Source organism: Lissotriton helveticus, chromosome 9 (genome assembly GCF_964261635.1).
Source record: "Lissotriton helveticus chromosome 9, aLisHel1.1, whole genome shotgun sequence".
Taxonomy (NCBI): domain Eukaryota; kingdom Metazoa; phylum Chordata; class Amphibia; order Caudata; family Salamandridae; genus Lissotriton; species Lissotriton helveticus.
In genome coordinates, this window is record NC_136070.1 from 327,986,169 (window position 1) to 327,998,948 (window position 12,780).

The following is a 12,780-nucleotide window of genomic DNA, read 5'->3' on the forward strand; positions in this document are numbered from 1 at the left end:
AAGCCTCGGTGGCCCTAGGCAGTGCCTTATTGGTTCTGTAATCACACGGGCAGTACTCATGGTATTATAAAGTGATACACTCATAGAACCCTTGCAGTTGTAGAATTACCCGGGCTTCATTTATGTAATAGTCTGTTGGTTTATATTTGGTAGGTGCACCGCAAAATTGCAAATGTTTTCCCTCATAACCTCCTATCAACCGCCGATTTTCACAATAAACTACAGACAAGTATTGTCAGGATAAGAAGACCCATAACTCACTCATTTATTGGTAAAAAAATAACCCTTATTAAAACAACACAAATGAATGTAAACACAACTTTATTCAAAGAAACAAACGTATATCATGAAATAAGTGGATGGGACTACTCCGGAAGGAGCGTACAAAACCTGCAAGACAAAAAAGAAACATAAGTATGTGTGCCATGTCCAAGAGAAAAAGAAAGGTAGTCAGAATGAAAGGAAGAAAGTGAGAATGGGACAGAGGGTGAGTGGGTGGAAGGGAGAAGGGGGGGGGGAGAGTCAAAAGAACAAAGGGAGGAGGAGACCGAGCTTCAGCCTACTTCACCCAGCCCTCACTGTTCACCTCCCGTCACCAGTGTGTCTGGGACGCTGGGGTCCGTGAGAAAGAGTGTGGTCCAGCAAGTCCTTAAAATGAAACTGAGATATGAATGAGGCCAGAGATTGCATTATTATCTACGGCAACATCGCTTGCCTGCACCTGTGCACCCAGGCTGCTGCTCCCCAGCCCCTTCTCCCGCACTGTGCTCAATTGCAGCTCCTGCGTACCGAGGCTTCACTGCTCACCTGCCACCACCGGTGTGTCCAACGACGTGCCGGTGCGAGCTCCAACTCAAGGGTGCCTCTCTCAGGGTGGCACAGCAGGTCTCTGGTCGGGGATGGTGTCTTGATACCACGATGGAAGACGTCAGAATGCCCAGGGCATGATCATGGGCTGAGCACCCGCTCCGCCCATTTTGGCGCAACCAACTCAGTGTCTGAAAAGGGAGAAATAATATAATGCTGGGAACGTCTTGAGGTAAATGAAGGTTTATTTCAAGCCTAATAGAGAACACCAGTTGAGTGCATTCTTACTTCTTGAAGTACGATCTACCAACTGTTAGTGGTAATCATGGTTCAAAGAGGAGTTGGAGTGTACGAGAATACACAAAGTTAAATAATAATATGTTATACCAACGTTCACTTACGAAGGAACAGAGCGCATGCTAGCAGCATCATGTGCGCGTGTAATGCAGTGGCGCAAGCATGTGTGCATGTACATTTAGTAATCCGCTCTTCTTCAGGGGAAAATGTCTAAAGAATAAATGAAAAAAGTACAATGTATCGCGGTCCAAACAAGAGCAGAATATCATCAAAACCATCCCCAACAATGGTGTCTATAAATAAAAAGGGGTGCTAGAGAACGGTTATAAACTACCAACTTCCAAGTGAAAGAATAGCACTCAAGATGAAAGTCATGCACAAGTATCAGGGTTGTGCTCATAAAAGGCTGATCGAGGTGACGGTCCGTGTAGGAAAAATATGGAAAAAGGACGTGTCCGCTGTAGGAAACATGGACGAAATGAGTAAAGATAAAGCAAAGAAACCAAGGAATGTGACCTAAATAAGGAAACATATATAAGTGTGCACTGAAAAAACTATCTAAAGCTCGCTTGCGCTCGTGCAATACGTTAAAACAAAAGTGGCTCAAACATGGATGTCAGGTATAAGAGTGCACTCGGGATAATGTGCATACAAAGAAAGTGCCCAAATGTAACATTTAGCGTGGCAAACCAAATCTAAAAAAGTCAAGAGGCAGAGTGCGTGAATACGCCCCTATATACTGAGCCAGTAGCACACTGTATCTTACCTCAACGCGATATGGAAGTCACGGAGGTATCCAAGGTAAACAGACCGCCGTCTGAGCGACATTCAGCGCGGCAAGATCCAAAGAAGAACCCGGAAGTGTCGTGCGCAGGTGCAAGGGGAGTGTGAATATGGAAAACAGACTGGGATGAAGCAAGCATTAAAGCGTGGAAAAGATTACAAACAATAACACGGAAAAAGACAGAGAAATTTAAAAGTGCACAAGTAAATTGTAGATACCGTGAAGAAATAAATGAATAAATAAATGAAAGGCTGGAGGTGATTCAGCTTAAAAAACACTTTAGGGGAATCAACATAACTAGGGAGATGTGAATAATGAATTAGATGAATCCAAAGATTAGCGGAAATGAGACAAAAATTAGGCAAGAAATAAGGGGAACCAAGTGAAACATATGAAAATAAAAGGAGATAACTGTCAGGATAGCGGAAGCACATCAGTGAATCCAGTGTACAGAAAGAAATAGTAAACGCGACAGAGAGAAACACCTAAACAGAGATGCAAGCAGGAGTGGACAAGACACATTACAGAAAACAACTGAATTCCAATCGTTCATTAAGCCCTTTAGGATAAAGGGCGTTCAAACTGTACATCCAATAGAGTTCACGTTGAAGAAGAAACTTCTTGTTGTCTCTGCCTTCTATGTTGATGATGGTTTCCAGCACCAAGAACCGTATTTAGCGGATGTTGTGTCCATGCTTGAAAAAATGTGCGGCCACACAAGATTTCAAATTTTTAGTACGGGGGTTGCTCCTATGCTCAGTTAGTCTGGTTTTGATCTTGCGTTCTGTTTTGCCCACGTACGGAAGGCCGCACGGGCATTTAAGGAGGTAAACAACATTGGTGGTGTCACACGTAGCATTTTACTCTTAATTTAATGGAAGTCCCCTGTGTCGGGTGACTTATGATAATACTGTTGCAATTGCCACAGTTATGGCACGGGACTGTCCCCTTGTACGTGACATAGATGGTACTTTTGTGTGGTTTGAACAATTGTTGTAGACTTTTGGTGCGTTGATAGGCGAATATAGGGCGATTTTGAAAAATGTTTGTTAAAATCCTGTTCCATTTGTAACAATTGCCAATGTTTGCGATTCGTTTGTTTAATTTTTGTACTGTGAGTAGAATATTTGGATACAAAAACAGCACGTTCCTCTGTGGGTACTGGTTGAGCTTGGATTGCTAACAGTTCAAGTCAATCCTTGGTTTTTACTCGATTTTCAGCCATTTGAATAATAGATTGAGGATAACCTCTTTCGGAGAATTTATTAGTGATGGTGCGAATGTCTTCTTCAAACAGATCTTCCGATGATGCAATTCTTTTGGCTCTCAGAAGTTGGGAGTATGGTAGATGCTTCTTCAAACTCATTTGGTGGATGCTCTGGAAGTGTAAATAATTATTGCGATCTGTTGGCTTAGTGAAGATTGAGGTCTCTAAACCTGTATGTGTAATCCTGATGTTAACATCCAGAAATGCGATTTGAGTCCGACTTATTGTATGTGTGAATTCTCTTCTCTCGTTAACCTGGTTGAGATATCTTATAGATGCAAGTAGTTGTGATTCCAAGCCTGTCCAAACCAGGAAGATATCATCAATATATCTGTAATACACACTCAAACTGTCTTGCCACTGGGGGTTCAAGAGAACGTGATCCAATTCGAATTTGTGCATGAATAAATTAGCATACGCTGGGGCGGCACAGTTGCCCATGGCCACTCCAGGGAGTGGCATGAAGAATTTGTCTAAGCATCTAAAGTAACTATGATGAAGCGTAAACTGCATCAGCTCCATTAGAAATACTTGGAGATCTACGGGTTTATCACTGTCTTGCAAAAATGTCTCCATAGCTTAAAGTCTGAAATCATTTTGCTAGCACTGGTGGTGTGGTTTGCTAGCTTTTTTGGTCTGGTGGCATGCTGTATTAGGGTGTTCGCTGCTTGAATCAAACTTTGTATATTGTCAACACCAGTAATTAGAATGTAGGACAGTCATGCATTATCTCCTTGAGAGCATAATAAGAGGAATTTATTTGAGAAACCACCGTTTCCTCTTACCTTCTCATTTGTGTGGGCTCTTGAAGTATGACCTTGGTCAGGGGGTTACTTAAGCCACAAGGTTTATTTTCATTTTTGTATGTAAGATGGGAGACGGGCACACAGGGATCTTACTCTTGTGTGATTGTTGTGTTTACCCACGTTACAGAGCTGGGCCTCATCCACTGAGCAGTTGCCAGGTGAGGTGAGGAGTACTCCCACATAAAGCTGGGTGAGTACTAACAAATATTTTCAAATAGTTTTTATAAATGCACTATTTCATTTTGCCACCAATTGGGCATGATATTGTCTAATTTTTGGGACAGTATTATTGTTGAGACAATGATTAACAGGATTATCGTGTGTCAGAGATTGATGCTAATCACCTTTATATTTATTTTGTAGGAAAGAAATTGCACCTCCTGTGATAATCAAAATCGATATTCATCTCAGAATCACAGGCACTGGTAGGGTGTATTGTATCAATTATTCAGTGTTTATCATTTTTTGCACAGTTTTTTATAATATTTGCAGTAGCGTAATCACCAATAGGTCATGACGAAAGCCTGGTTAGTGATACCTGTATGGCTGAAACATGTAGACCTATTTCCCTATTGCTCTAGATAGTTATCTTTTCAAACTATTAGCACCTGGTTGTAATCTTGACACTAAGATAGCGCCTATTAAAGTTATATGTGTCTTATTAGTCAATTTTAACTTTATTGCACATTTCTTTACACTTTTCTGCACTGCAAATCATCAGCACCACTGATTGAAATATAACTGTGGCCGGATCGATCACTGGTTATGATTAAAGTGTAGCTTTCCCCCAGGATAGGTCTGGGCTGCACCAGTCATACAATGTACAACTATTCCCAGATGACGATGCTCCGCCACTGTGGTGGGCTGATGGGATTCATTTCGACTCAGTGAGTGTGGGTTTGCATTGATCCTGATGTCACGAATTTCTGTCCTTTTTGTCTAAACGTGTGTAGACCGGTAGAACATCTGCAGTACCCAAATTATTTGTATTTTGGATTAAGTTGGACTAACACAACTACCTTGGAGTGCGGTGGTTTCCCATACTTCATACACACTTAGTAATCAGCTCACTGCACCCCACCCCTCCCGCAGCACTGAGCTCAATTGCAGCCCCTGTGCACCCAGGCCCCACTGCTCACCTGCTGTCATTGTTGTGTGTCCAAACATGACGGCCAGCAGGTTTCACAATTCACATCGAGTTTTGATTGCCAGGATGGTGTACACCTCATGGATCCCTTTTTTTATTGCGCATTGTGATATGCAAGGTGGATGCGGCCAGATCACCTGAGGCAGTGTGGAAGAACTGGGACAGGTGGTGTCGTCGTTATCCTATTTATATGTACGCAAAGTGGGTCCATCATCTTGTGTGTTTTGCTGTTCACCCTATGTGGGAAGGGTATGCCCATACGTGGGTCCCGTGCTCACTACGCCACTGGAGTCAACTATCCTAGCTGATGACGGCTGATAGCCAGAAACCAGTCCTAGGATGCTTGATTCCGGTCCAGGGAAGACATGGCTTGGCAGTTCGGGCTGGACTGTTCCCATGAGGCACAGGGTCAAGACTGATTTGCGCATGGCCATGTCTGAACTGGGGTGGCGTGGTGAGCAAAATAACGATGGATTAAACCCAGATCTGTGACTGGGGTGAATGTTTTGCCATTGGGCAATATTCCGTCCATCATCTTGTGTGTTTTGCTGTTCGCCCTATGTGGGAAGGGTATGCCCAGACATGGGTCCCGTGCCCACTACGCCACTGGAGTCAACCTATCCTAGCTGATGACGGCTGATAGCCAGAAACCGGTCCTAGGATGCTTGATTCCGGTCCAGGGAAGACATGGCTTGGCAGTTTAGGCTGGACTGATCCCATGAGGCACAGTCAAGACTGATTTGCATATGGCCATATCTGAACTGGGGTGGCATGGTGAGCAAAACAACGATGGATTAAACACAGATCTGCGACTGGGGGTGAATGTTTTGCCATTGTGCAACATTCCGTCCATCATCTTGTGTGTTTTGTTGTTCAGTTCCTGCCTGGCCAGGAGGTGTACTTGTGTGTGTCCTTGTTGCAGTTTTGACGTTGCACAATCCGCAATTTACATTAATGTAGCATGTACAGGGAGGGCGGCAACTATCGCTAATGAGATGCTGTCCAAAAACATTGAATGGCCAACATCACATGTCGTTGTCAAGCTTGTGGATATGCGCAGAGACGCATGTCAATGGTGTGCGGTATTATTGAAAGAGTTACTATCGCGAAGCGCACACATGTGAATGTGCTCGGATAGAAGGAGGATCAGCAGTGAGGCTACGTCATACACAGTGATAACGTGACTCTGAAAGTCTCACATATGACACACTACTATACTGGTAAAGCCTGACAACAGAGCATACTGCAACACAAATCTACACATTACTCTTTACTGTTTGTCACATGTGATCTAGGATGTTTACTCTGCCCGTGGCTGATGATACCCCTTCGAGCAACCAATACACATGCCGAAAGTCAACACAATAATGCACACACACACCAAGGGCATCGTGTAACACATTTGTTTTTTGATGTAACGTTTCAGATGCATGGCCATCACACGTGGAAGGCTACTGTACAGACCATGAATATTGATCAAGATGATCGTTGCATGTTGTGTGTAGTATAAGAAATGTGTACACAGCAAAAAACGTTTCAAAAAAGCTCTCTAAGCAAAAGAGGTGTCTCTCATCAAACGCTGTAGAGAGAATGACTAAAATGGGTGGAGTCCTCCAACTGTTACAATGGGAAATGTTATGAACCAATCAAATGCTTTTTTTAAGGTCACATGGCAATCGCACACCGTGCTCGCCAGGAGGCCGCACCCGACGCAATTTTGAGAAAATATATTTACCATAATATTACAGGTAGAAATATATAAATGTTTAAAATATTTTATATTATCGCTTGCTCTCATATACACTTTAAACTTATTTAGATATAGTTTTGAGACATAAAAAAAAATGAGGGAATAGCGTACCCGGCGCATCGCCATACGTCTATGACGTACCACAGGGCCTGGCAGAGTGCACTCGTCTCATACGCAACAGTCACGACCCCATACGTACATGACGTAAATCGCCGCTTGGTACTGCGTAGCCGCCGCATACCAAAGTAGCAGCTGGCATGACCTCATACGTATATGATGTTACACGGGACGCGGTGCCATGAACCCATCGGATACGAAATGCACATCATTTACGAGTTTAGCAATATAGCGGATAAGATTCGCGTGCTGATGGAGTTTGGTACACTACCGGTATGGGATTTCAGTTTTCTCAAACAAAAATAAAAGATATACATATTTTTTTTGAAGATATAAAACATTACATAATTTTTAAAGTAAAAAAAAAAAGATAATAGAGTTCTAAGATATTACCAAAAAAATAGAAAAAATTTAGGTTTTATAAATATTAAAATATGAAATTAACATTTAAAAAACCCTTGAAATTTATTGAAAAAAACAGGTTTTATAGACGTTATAGTTAGGAATTAGCATTTAAAAAACCTTTGAAATTCACTAAAAAAAAACATAGGTTTCAGGGAAGTTATAGTTAGTTGGACATTTGACTCATATAAAACCAGAGAAATTCGCCGTTATAGTTAGCTGAGCTAACTATAACTCGTGTGCCCGCAATGCACTGCTGATGACGTCACATATTACATCACTCATGACATGGTCAGTGACATCACTGATGACTTCTCAAATGACATCACTGATGACATCATCCACTTGATAATCTGATGCACATACTGATGCCCTAATATAAACTTTGATACACCCACTCTAAAATAGACTACTATTTTCGAAACCATACACACAACAATGCCAGATACTACATACCACCCACTATTTCCTAGGTCTACACACACATCCAGTCACTTATACATGCAGTTACTCATCAATACAGTACTATATTATGCACTCATACACCTATACATAGTCACACTCCGCCACTCATCCATAGTTACTCACACACCTAGTCAGTCATGCAAAGAATCAATCAAATACCCATTTAGTCGTGTATACAATTATACACACCAACTCCGTTATTTACACACACCACATCACTTATTTCTGCAGATACTAACACATACTTACTGTTTTATACAATCACTGATACAAGCAGACACTCATTTATACACCCACTCTTCAAATAACTTACTCTCATGTATAGTCATTTAATATACTCCAACGCTCACATATACCGCCTTAAAACATATGTAGTTTGTCACACATATACCACTGAGACATTCATTCACTCACCAACACACCCATACACACACTAACTCACCCATACAGCCCTACCCAGATGCACTTTTGAATCCATACAACCAGTGAATCACCCACTCGGACATCTATGCACAGTCACACACCCCCCACCCACCCACACAGACACTCAGGCACCCATACAGATACTCAGAGAACAAATCAATAACCCATATAGACACTCATGTAGCTACTCAACAACCCTTGCAGTCGCTTACACACCAACTGAGAGACTAATACAGACTTTCACACAGTTTAGTCTCTAACCCATGCATTCAGTAAGACACATTCATTCACTCACGTATACAGTCAGTCACGCACCTACTAATTACTCCCCCCTCAGGCACTTGTAAACCCACTCATTCTTCAATACACCTTGGCATAGATATATATGAAACATATTTAAACTTTACAGAAACACACATTTACTGGATGATGTTATCAGTGATGTCATCAGTGATGTCATTTGAGATGTCATCAGTGATGTCATGAGTGATGTCATCAGCAGTGCATTGTGGGAGCGTGAGTTATAGTTGGCTCAACTAACTATAATGGGCACATTTCTCTGGTTTTATATGAGTCAAATGTCCAACTAACTATAACGTCCCTGAAACCTATGTATTTTAGCGAATTTCAAAGGTTTTTTAAATGCTAATTCCTAACTATAACGTCTGTAAAACATGTTTTTTTCAGTGAATATATATTATGTGTGTATATATATATATATATATATATATATATATATATATATATATATATATATATATATATAAAACAAAGAAGTTGCCCCCAAAAAAGGATTCGCCATCCAGGTAGGTACTGCACTGTTTAATGGGGATAACAGCAAAAACAGCCTGAACAGAAAGTCACTCGTGCACGGCCTGACGCATTTCGGGCTACCACGCCCTTGTTCACAGGCCATGCGTGGAGTCACACATTAAAGTTGCAAACACCCGTCAAGGTCTTTTAAAGGAAAATATCCCACCCTCACTTCCTACGAAGCGTAGGGCTTTGTGGTGTCTGCACATCACTCACCCCAGTGGGCTTTAATGTTAGCTCCTGTGCAGCCTTAAAATTCACCCAGTGGGTTGCTTATCTGTCCGTGCTTGAGTTCGACGCCATTACACCATCCCTCATTATGGCCCCACCAGTCCGAATGTGACCTCAGTTCACAGTCACCTCGGAACAGCGTAGTCTCTGCGGCGGGCATCACCACGGCTGGGCTAGCCGTATAAATCCAACAAAGAAGTTGCCCCCAAAAAGGATTCGCCATCCAGGTAGGTACTGCACTGTTTAATGGGGATAACAGCAAAAACAGCCTGAACAGAAAGTCACTCGTGCACGGCCTGACTCCTTTCGGGCTACCACGCTCTGGTTCACAGGCCCGGCGTGGAGTCACACATTAAAGTAGCAAACACCTGTCAAGCTCTTTTAAAGGAAAATATTCTGCCCTCACTTCCTACGAAGCGCAGGGCTTTGTGGTACTTGTGGTGTCTGCACATCACTCACCCCAGTGCGCTTTAATGTTAGCTCCTGTGCAGCCTTAAAATACATCCCATTGATATAGATCTATCTCCACAGGATATGACAGAGTAGCAGATAAAACTACAGTAAAGAAAGAAGCAAGCTGCAACTCAAAATAATTTTTTTAAAAAACATAATACATGTCCTCTCTTATTCAATGTATAGCAAAGCTGTATCCAAAATATGCACATCACAGATACATTACACCTGTGTGTATGCCATATACCCTAGGTGACTTAGCATTACGGTAATGCCAACAGGCCAAAAGTATCCGGTCATCAGCCTAAAAGGAAACACAGGAAAGTGGAATATTGCCAACAGCAAACACTTATAACCACACTTGGCCCAAAAGGTCAAAATGAAGTGCACCCCCAGCCAATGGAAATCTCAAAAAGAGATGTCCAGTTGGAATCTTTAACTGTAAGGTATATTAGACAGAACCGAAATCTGACCATATATCAGAAGAGGGCTCATATACATACAAAGACCTGAACCCTAAAAGGACTGTAAGTCACAAAAGAGCAATTGCTGATTAAAGAAAGCAAATGTCCACATGGACATCCAACCTCTTGACAGGAAAAGTGCAACTACGCCAGCACATCCAAGTATAAGGAAAGGAAAACTGAGGATGCTCTTAAATAAGAGATGAACCATAAAGGTGAACATTCTCTTTAAGAAAAGAAGAAATCCTCCCAGAAAATGCTTGACATGGCTGTAAAAGCCAACCCCCATGGTCAAAAAATATTTTGAGACTGCATTCCAGATAACATAACAATCCGTGGTCACGGAATAACTGTGTTCCCAGAATGAAAGAAGTCCATAAAACCTCTATAAATAGAGGAAAGTGTTAGTAACACAGTCATTTAGAAAAATACAAAATGGATCCATTGAACCTGCATATGTAACGTCTCCAAGAAAGAGAAATACATCTCAAGGGACAAAACTCCATGCACAGGCAAGGAACACACAATGTGACGAATTTGGCATAACCCCCTCAAAGGGTAACATGACCTTTGCAAAAACCACCTAGCGGGAAAGCAATCCATGCACCCCCTGACTCCAAAGCAAAGTGGACCCCTCCAAAACTAGTGAAAAGACTGCAATCAACTGAAGGACCGGTCAAACAAGAATGTCCTAGTGGAAATCTTGTTCCAAACAGACCCAAAATTGCACTGAAGTGGAAATTCAGAGTAGGTGTAAAGAATAAGTATACTCTCTGTATGAAGGTCTCCCATATGGCATAAGCAAGATGTCCCTATAAGAAATACTGAAAATCAAAAGTAATGAATACCCGCATACCAAACTGTTTCCAAAGAAGCGTGAGACATAAGTAAACTCCCTAACCAGAGGAAACATCAAAAGCAAATTACCTCTTCAGCATGAAGCCCATCATCAGAGGAAAAAAGTGACTGGAGGAACCTGTGCAATAGGTATCCTTGTACCACATAATCTGTCAAAGGCAGTATTGAAACAATAATGCCTGCTAACCACAGTAATACCACATCAGGTGTCACCAACAGGCGGAATTTATCCCATCATGGCACTTTCACAACATGGTCATCCATGTAAGAACCAAAAGAATAATATCCCTCATACAACCCTAGTATAGGGAAAGAAATCAAATTGGTATATAATTAGAAAAAGAGAAGTTAGGACTCTGTCTCACTTCTTCTCTCACTAAAACACTGTAAAGCTGAGTTGGCCTGGGCACCAAAAAGATGGGTGCCATCTAAAAGGTGAGGTCCGTAACCAGGCACGATGTAGTGCCACAGAGGATGCAATGCCTCGACCTACTAAATCAGTGGTATCCATGCCACATCTAATAATCAGCTTAGTTGCCTGTTGTCCATCCCTAACCAGCTGTTCAAGATTAGGTCGGAGGTCATCCAAAAGTGTTGGCAACATAGTCTACAGAGAATCCCACAAGGTGTGAGAAAAACACCCAAGAACACATGATGTGGTAGTGGACCTTATGGCAGAACTAGTTGAGGAAAAAATATGTCTGCCACATGAATCTTGCCTCATAGATTCTCTATCCGATGGAGCATTAGGCATAGAATCTATATTCTGAGAGGCTGATAATGCCTGTACCAACTGACAACCAGAGGTAGCATGCCTGAGGGGGTATGCTGGATCTCTAGGAGCAGGTGGGTGTCTGCTAGATATAGCACGATGCCCCCTGTATCAGGCTTAGCCCAAGTACCCAACAATATGTCGCACAGGGCCTCACTATATGGGAGAATAGGCTCCACCCCTGTCTGACATCAATCAGGGTATCAGTAGATTTCTCCACTGTATAGAGAGCACTCCAAAACCATAGCCTCCCGTTTAAGCATATCTGCAAAGGAGGATCTATCCTCAGTAGCAAGGCTAGGAGGGAAAAGGTCCGGACAACTCTAGTCCACTAGCCTCCCCAATTGCAGACAACCACCTCTCTTCCAAAAGAGGTGGAATGGCCTCAGGCATAGGCTGTAAAAGCCCCTATTCCTCCGGGTCACCACGAGGGGCAAGCAGGAAGACAATATTCCCCATAGATGACTCTATAAAATCTGCACCTGATGTCTTCCGACGCCCAGAAGGTGATGCTCTGATGTTGATCGGAGGAGCTGGAAACAGCCTCGATCGGCACCACCAAGGTTCCTGCTGCAGTCGGCTGATCAAGGACAGATACCGAAGGTGGAGTCTCTGAAGGGCTGTGCACCAGCATCGAAGCGGAGCCGGCCGACGCCATCCTAACAACATAGGCCCAACTGCCGCCAAGGACAAACCCACCAGCGTGGCTCCACTCTCCACCTTGGGGCCCAGCAGGGCTCCAGAGAAAGATGGGGGCCCAAAGAAGAGATTTATAAAGTTATAGTACACCCTCACCTGGGCCATCAATTCCCCGGCTCCCGGAAAGTCAGGGAGGCACGGTGCGGAGTCAAGTATGGCCTCCTAAAAAGGTAAGCGGGAGGAGCCGTGGGAGACAGTCTCCACATGGTGAAGTCGGGGATTCCA

The 12,780-nt window shown here is 42.8% G+C and overlaps 1 protein-coding gene across 1 annotated transcript in view; it reads right to left on the minus strand.

Annotated features, from left to right (window-relative positions):
- Window positions 1-216: 216 nt before the first annotated feature.
- The window catches only part of EML5 (EMAP like 5), a 1,317,369-nt gene continuing 1,304,805 nt past the window's right edge, over window positions 217-12,780 (minus strand). The window contains exons 42-43 of the transcript XR_013600929.1: window positions 808-998; window positions 217-390 (exon numbers count right to left, since the gene is read on the minus strand). The gene's annotated coding sequence lies outside the window, so the exon portion shown is untranslated. The remainder of the gene's footprint in view (window positions 391-807; window positions 999-12,780) is intronic.